This window comes from Sciurus carolinensis, chromosome X, assembly GCF_902686445.1.
Source record: "Sciurus carolinensis chromosome X, mSciCar1.2, whole genome shotgun sequence".
NCBI classification, from domain to species: Eukaryota; Metazoa; Chordata; class Mammalia; order Rodentia; family Sciuridae; genus Sciurus; species Sciurus carolinensis.
The window spans coordinates 49349535-49360861 of NC_062232.1; the positions used below are offsets into that span (position 1 = coordinate 49349535).

An 11327-nucleotide genomic window follows, 5' to 3' on the forward strand; every position below is an offset into this window, starting at 1 on the left:
TTATAGAATATACCATCCAACCAAGAGCGAATACACTTTCTTCTCAGCAGCAGATGGATCCTTCTCTAAAATAGACCATATATTATGCCACAAAGCTAATGTTAGCAAACACAAGAAGATAGAGATACTACCTTGTATTCTATCAGATCATAATGGATTGAAGTTAGAAATAAATGAAAGAGTAAAAAACAGAAACTACTCCAACACCTGGAGATTAAACAATATGCTATTATATGATGAATGGATAACAGAAGATATTAGGAAGGAAATTAAAAAATTCTTAGAGGTAAATGAGAACAAAGAAACATCATATCAAAATCTCTGGAACACTATGAAAGCAGTACTTAGAGGAAAATTTATTTCATGGAGCGCATTCAATAAAAGGAGTAAAACTCAACAAATAAACGACCTAACACTACAGCTCAAAGCCCTAGAAAAAGAAGAACAGACCAACACAAAAAGTAGTAGAAGACAGGAAATAGTTAAACTCAGAGCTGAAATCAATGAAATTGAAACAAAAGAACAATACAAAAAATTGACAAAATAAATAGTGGTTTCTTCAAAAAAATAAACAAATTGATAAACTTTTAGCCACACTATGAAGCCAATATCACCCTGATACCTAAACCAGACAGAGACACATCAAGGAAAGAAAATTTCAGACCAATATCCTTAATGAACATCGATGCAAAAATTCTCAACAAAATTTTAGCAAATCGCATACAAATATATATTAAAAAGATAGTGCACCACGATCAAGTGGGTTTTATCCCAGGGATGCAAGGTTGGTTCAACATTCGGAAATCAATAAATGTCATTCACCATATCAACAGACTTAAAGTTAAGAATCACATGATTATTTCAATAGATGCAGAAAAAGCATTTGATAAAATACAGCATCCCTTCATGCTCAAAACACTAGAAAAAATTGGGGTAGTGGGAACATTCCTAAACATTATAAAGGCAATCTATGCTAAGCCCATGGCTAATATCATTCTAAATGGTGAAAAACTGAAAGCGTTCCCCCTAAAAACTGGAACAAGGCAGGGATGCCCTCTTTCACCGCTTCTATTCAACATCGTCCTTGAGACTCTAGCCAGAGCAATCAGACAAACCAAAGAAATTAAAGGGATACGAATAGGAAAGAAGAACTCAAACTATCCCTGTTCGCTGATGACATGATTATATATTTAGAGGAACCTGGAAATTCCACCAGAAAACTTTTAGAACTCATAAGTGAATTCAGTAAAGTAGCAGGTTACAAGATCAATGCTCATAAATCCAATGCATTTTTATACATAAGTGATGAATCTTCAGAAAGAGAAATTAGGAAAACTACCCCATTCACAATAGCATCGAAAAAAATAAAATACTTGGGAATCAATCTCACAAAAGAGGTGAAAGTCCTCTACAATGAGAACTACAGAACACTAAAGAAAGATATTAAAGAAAACCTTAGAAGATGGAAAGATCTCCCATGTTCTTGGATAGGAAGAATTAATATTGTCCAAATGGCCATACTACCAAAAGTGCTATACAGATTCAATGCAATTCCAATTAAATTCCCAATGATGTACCTTACAGAAATAGAGCAAGCAATTATAAAATTCATCTGGAAGAATAAAAAACCCAGAATAGCTAAAGCAATCCTTGGCAGAAAGAGTGAAGCAGGAGGTATCGCAATACCAGATCTTCAACTCTACTACAAAGCGATAGTAACAAAAATGGCATGGTGTTGGTACCAAAATAGAAACGTGGATCAATGGTACAGAATAGAGGACACGAATACAATTTTCTCATACTAGACAAAGGGGCCAAAAATATGCAATGGAGAAAAGATAGCCTCTTCAACAAATGGTGCTGGGAGAATTTGAAATCCATATGCAACACAATGAAACTAAACCCATATCTCTCACCATGCACGAAACTAAACTCAAAATGGATTAAGGACCTCGGAATCAGACCAGAAGAAAAAGTAGGTCCAGAGCTTCAACATATCGGCTTAGGGCCAGACTTCCTTAACAGGACTCCCACAGCATGAGAAATAAAAGCAAGAATCAATAACTGGGATAGATTCAAACTAAAAAGCTTTCTCTCAGCAAAGGAAACTATCAGCAATGCGAAGAAAGAGCCTACAGAGTGGGAGAAAATCTTTGCCAATCATACTTCAGATAGAGCACTAATCTCCAGAATCTATAAAGAACTCAAAAAAACTCTACACCAAGAATGCAAATAATCCAATCGACAAACGGGCTAAGGAAATGAATAGACACTTCACAGAAGAAGATATACAAGCAATCAACAAACATATGGATAAATGTTCAACATCTCTAGTAATAAGAGAAATGCAAATCAAAACCACCCTAAGATTCCATCTCACCCCAATTAGAATGGCGATTATCAAGAATACAAGCAACAACAGTTGTTGGCGAGGATGTGGGGAGAAAGGTACACTCATATATTGCTGGTGGGGCTGCAAATTAGTGCAGCCACTCTGGAAAGCAGTGTGGAGACTCCTTAGAAAACTTGGAATGGAACCACCATTTGACCCAGCTATCCCACTCCTTGGCCTATACCCAAAGGACTTAAAATCAGCATACTACAGAGATACAGCCACATCAATGTTCATAGCTGCTCAGTTCACCATAGCCAGAATGTGGAACCAACCTAGATGTCCTTCAATTGATGAATGGATAAAGAAACTGTGGTATATATATACAATGGAATATTACTGAGCCATAAAGAATGATAAAATGATGGCATTTGCAGGCAAATGGATGAAATTGGAGAATATCATCTAAGTGAGATAAGCCAATCTCAAAAAACAAAAGGAGGAAAGATATCGCTAATAAGTGGATGATGACACATAATGGGGGGTGGGAGGGGTTAGTGTTAGGGTTAGAGTTAGGGTTAGGGAGGGGGGCAAGAGTGGAGGAAGGAAGGACTGTATAGAGGGAAAGGAGGGGTGGGAGGTGTGGGGGGAAGGGAAAAAATAACAGAATGAATCAAACAACATTACTGTATGTAAATTTATGATTACACAAATGGTATGTCTTTATGCCATGTACAAACAGAGAAACAACATATATCCCATTTGTTTACAATAAAAAATAAAAAATAAAAAAAAGAAAGTATAACCACCACCTATATTCTAAAATTTTGACTTTGCTATATGTTTACTGTTTATTGATCTGTTTATTCATCCATCAATCTGTATTATTTTTGACAGATTACAAAATAAGTTTCAGACATCAGTACATTTAAACCATATACACTTCAGCATGCTTATCATTAACTAAAGTTCATGTCTGGATTTTTTTTCTTAGTGTGTTATAGGCATGCATAATAGTGAGGTTCATTTTGACATATGTCTGCTTTTCTTAGATGAAGTTTAAATCGGATAAAATTCACAAGTCTGAAGTGTACAATTCCATAAGTTTTGATGAATTCATGTATCTGTGAGCAAAATCCCCCATCAAAATTCAAAGCACCCCAGAAATGCTCCTTTTTCCAGTCAATGCCTGCCCTGTCACCCACCTAGAGGTAAAAACTGTTCCAAAATATTATATAATGGAATTGTGAAGCTTAAACTCTTTTGTTCCTGGTTTCTTTATCATAATGTCTATGAGATTCAAAAACAGTTTATTATTTTTCATTCCTGAATAGTATCCCATGGCATGAATATACCACAATTTATTTTTCCATTCACTTGGTGTTTTGTGTTTTTTATTTTTGTTATTTTGGTGCTTTGGTTTTTGTGGTACTAGGGTTTGAACCCAGGGGTGCTTTACCACTGAGCTACTTCCCAACATTTTCTATACTTTTTATTTTAAGTCAGGGTCTTGCTAAGTTTCTGAGACTGGCCTCAAACTTGTGGTCCTCCTGCTTCAGCCTCTAGAGTCGCTTTTATTACAGGTGTGCAACACTGGGTCTGTTTTCATTCACTTGATGGGTCCCTGGTTTATTACCAGGTTAGCTATTACGAACAGACATTATGAATGATCATGTATGAGTTTATTTTGTGAAATATGTTTTCATTTCTCTTAGGTCATAGGGTATGATCAGGTTTATTTTAAAAATGTTAGACTCTTTGTCAAAGAAATTTTTCCATCTTATATTCTTACCAACAGTATATGAGAGTTCTTGTTGTTCCATGTCTTCAGTAGTATTTCATGCCATTATTAAAAAAATTTCTGGTAGGTGAGTAAAGGGAGGTTTATTTTTCACTTACCTGATGTTTAATTATGTTAAGCACAATTTCACGTGACATGTATTTGCCTTTGTGAATCATGTATTTAAATTCTTTGCACAGCTTTCAGTTGGTTTGTCTTTTTATTTGTGAGATGCTGCAGTTCTTAATATATTCTGTATACAAGTTCTATGCCTAATATATGATTTGCAAATATTGTCTCTCATAGAAGCTATTTTCCCAACTGCTTTATTGTTTTAAATAGCTTAATCAATATATAATTCATGTATCATACAGTTCACCCAATATATAATCCAATTGTTTTTAACATATTCAGAGCTTTTTTGGAACAATTGCCACAATTTTACAATACTCTTATAATCTTAAAATAAAACCTCATATAATTTAACCTTCACCCCCTTTCCCCCAACCCCCTTCCAAAGTCCTAGGCAACCACTATTGTTTGTTTGCTTGTTTGTATTTGGTACTAGGAATTGAACCCAGGAGTGCTTTACCCATGAGTTACATCCCCAATCCCTTTTTATATATTTATTTTATTAATAGAGCAGAGTCTCATCTCATTATTTTGACAAAAGCCTTGCTACATCACTGAAGTTTGCCTCAGACTCCTGAGTTGTTGGGATAATAGGCATGTGCCACTGTACCTAACTCACTAATCTACATTTAACTATAAATTTCCCTTTTCTGCTATTTCATATGAATAAAATCATATAATATATAGTATGTTCTAACTGGCTAATTTCACTTAGCAAAATATATTTATGGTTCATTCATTTTGGAGTATGCATCAGTATTTATTTTGATGGACACACAATATTCCATTGTGTGAATACATCCTAATGTATTTATCCATTCCAAAGTTGAGAGATGTTTGGGTTGGTTCTACTTTTTGACTATTATGAATAATGCTGATATAAGTATTAATAAGCAAGTTTTTATGTGTTTTCATTTGTCTGTAGATCTAAGAGTGGAATTGCTGTATCACAAAGGAAATCTGTTTGAGGAATTGACAGACTGTTTTTCAAAGTAGTTTCACCATTTTGCATACCCACCACCAGTGTATGACAGTTATGCTTCCTCTATGTCCATATCAACACTTGTTATATCTGACAATTTTGATTCACACCATCCTAATGTGTCTGAATATCTTGTCATGGTTTGATTTATATCCCCCTAATGATTAATGACATTGAGCATCTTTTCATGCCCCATTGGCCATTTATATACCTTGCTTTGATAAATTTCTATTCTGATTCTTTGCCCATTTAAAAAGTTGTGTTGGTCTCTTGTTATATTGAGTTATGAATGTTCTTTATATATTCTGTTTATGAGTTCCTTATCAAATACAAGATTTGTAATCTTCTCCAATTATTTGAATTGTCTTTTCATTTTCTTGATGGTGTCTTTTGAAGCACAAAAAAAGATTTTTTTCAGTGCTGGAGATTGAACACAAGACCTCATGCATACTAAGTACACACTCTAACACTGAACTACCTTCCCAGCCCCCAAACTTTTACATTTTGATGAAGTCCAATTTATCTAATTGTGCTTTGCTGCCTGTGTTCTTGGTTTCATATCCAACTATTCTTTGCCAAACCATAGTTTATGAATATTTTAAAATTTGACTTTTATATTTGGGCCTTTGATCCATTTGTATCACTTGTATATGATGTGAAGTTAGGGTCCAACTTCATTCTTGTGCATGTGATTATCCAGCTGTCCCAACACTATTTGTTGAAAAGACTATTTATTCCCATATTTATACTACTGGTATCCTTGTCAAAAATCAGTTGATTAGAGATGTATGGGTCTATTTTTGAACTCTCAATTATATTCCATCCATGTATTCTTGAATGCTATTGCTTTGTAATAATTTTACAATAAGGAACTGTGAATCACCCTACTTTGTTCATTTTAAAGATTGGTTTGTTTCTATCTTAGATGTCTTGAATTTCCACCTGAATTTCACGATCATTTTGGCAATGTCTACAAATATTTCAGCTAGGATTCTGACAAGGATTGCTCTCAGTGTGTAAATTAGTTTGATCAGTATTGCCATCTGAACAATGTTAAATCTTCTGACCCATAATCCAAGGATTTTTTTTTATTTACTCAGCTCTCCCTTAACTTTTCTCAGTAATACTTTATAGTTTAAGAATATTAATTTTGCTCTTTCTTTGCCAAATTTATTTCTATGTATTTTTCTCTTTTTTAAGGAACTTTGCTGCTTTATGATGTGATTTTTTAAATTCTATTTTTTTTATTTTGACATTCATAAATGCATGTAACATGATTTGCCCCAATTCAATCCTCAGGACTACCCCCTTCTCTCTTCTTCTCCCTTCTCTTCTTCCTCTAATCTATTTATCTTCCTTCTATGAATTTATTTTTAATTGGTGCATTGTAGTTAAACATAGAAGTGGAATTTATTGTGGTATGTTCATACATGCACATAGCACAGTTTGGCCAATTTCATTCTGCAATTCCTCCCCTTTTCCATTCATCCTCCCTTCCCCTACATCTCTTTCCTCTGCTGCACTGTTCTCTCTTCAGTTTTCATGAAATCCCTTTTTAAATTGCTTTTTAAAAAAAAATTGCTTATTTCTCTCAAGCTTCTGCATGTGGAAGAAAATATTCAACACTTGCCTTTCTCTATCTGGCTTATTTCACATCGTATGACTTTCTCCTGTTCCCTCCATTTATCAGCAAATAATATAATTTCATTCTTCTCTACAGCTGAGTAAGCACCATTTTGTATATATGTCACATGTTCTTTGCACATTCATCTGTTAATGGACACCTAAGCTGGTTCCATAACTCAGCTATTGTGAATTGCACTGCTATAAATTTTGATATGAATGTATCACTATAATATTTTAGTTCTTCTGGATAAATAACAAGAAGTAAAATAGCTGGGTTGGTAGGTCCATTCTTAGTCTTCTGAGGAATCTCCATACTGCTTCCCAAATTGATCGTACCAATTTGCAGTCCCACCAAAAATGTATGAGTGTATGTTTCTCCCTGCATCCTTGTCAGCACTTATTGTTATTATATTTTTGATGATTGCCATTCTAAATAGAGTGAGTTGGAATCTCAGTGTAGTTTTGTTTTGTATTGAACTTTTATGAGTGCATTAGAGTTGTACATAATAGTTGGGTTCATTCTCACATAGTCATACATGCATGGAATGTAATTTACTCCATTTCAGTCCCTGGGCCCTCCCAATTGCCTCCTCCCTCTGCGCCCATTCACCTTATTCTACTCTGTAATCTCAGGGTAGTTCTGATTTGCATTTCTCTGATTGCTAAGGATATTGAACATTTTTTCATATATTTGTTGGCCATCTACATTTCTTCTTTTGAGAAATGTCTTTTTTGTTCATTTGCCCAATTATTACTTTTTGTGATTTTAGAATTATTTGTTTTTGTGATTTTAAATTTATTGATTTCTTTATATATTCTGGATATCGATCTTCTGTCTGAAGAGGAGCTGAAAAAGATTTTCTCCCATCGTATAGACTCTCTTCATGCTCTTGTTTCCTTTGCTGTATAGAGGTTTTTAATTTGGTGTCATCCCACTTATTGATTCTTAGTTTTATTTCTTGAGCTTTAGGGGTCTTATTAAGGAAGTTGGTGCCTGTGCCAATATGTTGGAGTGTTAAAACTATGTTTTCCTCTAACAGTTGCAGTGTTTCTGGTATAATTCCTAGGTCTGTGATCCATTTTGATTTGACTTTTGCACAGGGTGAGAGAGAGAGAGACCTAGTTTCATTTTTCTACATATCGGTGTCCAGTTTTCCCAGAACCATTTGTTAAAAAGTCTGTCTTTTCTCTGTTTTTTTTCTCTTTTTTTATATTATTGTAAATGGAAACATTTCCTTGCTTTTTGGATTGTTCATTGCTCTTGTGTATACAAGTACAATTGATTTTTTTATATTGATTTTGCATGTTTCAACCTTTCAGAACTCGCTCTTTCCATCTGGCCCCAAGCGAGGGGCATCTCTTGGGACAACTGGCCTAAGCACTGCAAGACTGGGGATAAGAGAAAGCCCTACCACAAGAAGCAGAAGTATGAATTGGGACATCATACTGCCAACACTAAGATTGGCCCCTGTCACATACACACTATCCCAAGTGCGAGGAGGCAACAAGAAGTACTGGGTTTTGAAGCTCGATGTGGGGAACTTCTCCTGGGTTTCCCAGTGTTGTACTCTCAAAACAAGGATCATTTATACTTTCTATGATGTGTCCAATAATGAGCTGGTCAGCACCAAGAACCTGGTGAAGAACTGCTTTGTGCCCATTGATACCATACCGTACCCACGGTGCACAGTCCCACTATGGACTGACCCTGGGCCATAAGAAGGGGTCAAGTTGACCCCTGAGGAGGAAGAAATTTTAAACAAAAAGTAATCAAAGAAAATTCAAAAGAAATATGATGAAAGGAAGAAGAATCCTAAAACTAGCACTCTTCTGGAGGAGCAATTTTAGCAAGGTAAACTTCTTGCCTACATTGCATCAAGACCATGACAGTATGGCCAAGCAGATATGCGCTGGAAGGCAAGGAGTTGGAGTTCTATCTGAGGAAAATCAAAGCCCAGAAAGGCAATTTAGTCCACATTCCTCCTGTCTTAGCTCATATAATAAAGGTGGTTATTGTTCTAAAAAAACTTTCAGAACTCATGTAATAGTTCTAACAGTGTATTTACTATATTCCTTAGGATTTTCTGTATAAAGACTATCACTGAATTATGATAGTTCAGCTAACAAATTTTTGACTTTATGAAGGTACAAATACACATACAAGCATTTGGTTTTTTCACCTATATTACATTATTCAATACATTACGTGAACTATTCAACACATTAGAAAATAAGCTTTGTGTTAGATGACTTCCCAACAGTAGGCTGATGCAAGCATTCTGAGCACTTTTATGCAAGGTGAGGTTAAATTATGGTGGTTGGTGGGTTAGGTAGAATCCAAATGCATTTTAAAGTTAGTGTATTTTCAACTTACAATGAGATTTTTGGAACATAATCCCATTGTAATTTGAGGAGTATCTGTACAAGATTATGTCATCTGCAAATGGAGATAAGATTACTTCTTCCTTTCCAAACTTGATGACTTTTATTTCTTTTCCTTACCTTATTGTCCTGACTGGATGCTCTAGTACAATGTTAAATAGAATTGACAATAGCAGACATCATCTTGTTCCTGATGTATGAGGGACATCAAGTATGATTTTCCTTGTGTGTGTATGTGTGTGTTTTTTTCTAGCTACCCTTTATCATGTTAAGAAAATTGTCTTCTATTGGTAATATGTTGACATATTTTGCCATGAAAGTAGCTGGGCTTTGCATCTTTGAGAAAGTGGTGTGCCTTTTATATTCTGTCAATATGATGTATTAAAGTAATATTTAATTTTACTTTAATGGTTTTTGAAGATTTAAAAAATCTGTATCCCTAGAACAAATCTTATTGATCATGGTATATAATTCCTTTTATATGTCACTAAACTTGGTTTGATAGTATTTTTGGAAGATTTTTACATGATATTTATACAGATATGACTTGATAGGTTTCTTCTTGGGTTTATTTTTGGTGTCAGAGTAAGTATTATTCTCATAAAATGAATTGGGAAATTTTCTTTATTATTTTTGGAACAGTTTGTGAAAGAATTGGAATTAATTTTTCTTTAAATATTTGGGTGAATTAATTGATGGAACTATTTGGGTCTGGGTTTTGTTGATTGGTAGTTTTTAGTTACTATCTCAATGTCTTTGTTATAGATCATTTAAAATTACTAATTTCTTCTTGAGTCAATTTCAGAAGTTTGTGTCTTATAGGCATTTTTCCATTTCATCTATGTTATCTAGGTTTTTGGCATACAATTGCCCAGAGTTCAGTCTGTAACAGTAAGTCCTGCTTTTGCTGCATCCCATAAATTTTGGTGTTGTGCCTTAATTTTGACTCAGCTTAAAATACTTACTGATGTCCCTGTTTACATTTCTTTTTTGACTTAATTGCACTTTAGGAGTATGTTCTTTAATTTTGATATATTTGTGAGTTTCCCATTTTTTTCCCTGCTATTGATTTCTAATTTTATTCCAATTTATTGAGAAAATATATTTTACATTATTTCTCTCCTTCTAAATGTATTGAAATTTGCTTTATAAACCACCATTTATCTATCCTGTAGATGTTCCACGTGCACTTAAGAATGCATATTATGTTGTTTTCTTTTCTTTTTTTATTGTAAACAAATAGGATACATGTTGTTTCTCCATTTGTACATGGAGTCAAGGCATACCATTTGTGTAATCATAAATTTACATAGGGAAATGATGTTTGATTCATTATTTTTTCCCTTCCCCCCACCCCTCCCACCCCTCCCACCCCTCTTTTCCCTCTGAACAGTTCTTCTTTCCTTCATTCTTACCACCCTCCTTATCCCTAAACCTAAACCTAACCCTAACCCTAATGCTAACCCCTCCCACCCCCCATTATATGTCCTCATCTGCTTATCAGCGAGATCAGTGGTCCTTTAGTTTTTTGAGATTGGCTTACCTCACTTAGATGATATTCTCCAATTTCATCCATTTGCCTGCAAATGCCATCATTTTATCATTATTTATGGCTCAGTAATATTCCATTGTATATATATACCACAGTTTCTTTATCCATTCATCAACTGAAGGACATCTAGGTTGGCTCCACATTCTGGCTATGGTGAATTGAGCAGCTATGAACATTGATGTGGCTATATCTCTGTAGTATGCTGATTTTAAGTCCTTTGGGTATAGGCCAAGGAGTGGGATAGCTGGGTCAAATGGTGGTTCCATTCCAAGCTTTCTGAGGAATCTCCATACTGCTTTCCAGAGTGGCTGCACTAATTTGCAACCCCACCAGCAATGTATGAGTGTTCCTTTTTCCCCACATACTTGCCAACACCTATTGTTGCTTGTGTTCTTGATAATCGACATTCTAATTGGGGTGAGATGGAATCTTAGGGTAGTTTTGATTTGCATTTCTCTTATTACTAGAGATGTTGAACATTTTTTCATATATCTGTTGATTGCTTGTACATCTTCTGTGAAGTGTCTGTTCATTTCCTTAG

At 34.7% G+C, this 11327-nt stretch overlaps 1 pseudogene; it reads left to right on the plus strand.

The window, feature by feature from the left end:
- LOC124971476 (40S ribosomal protein S8-like) overlaps positions 1-8897 on the plus strand; it is a 61430-nt pseudogene extending 52533 nt beyond the window's left edge.
- The last annotated feature ends 2430 nt before the right edge of the window (positions 8898-11327 follow it).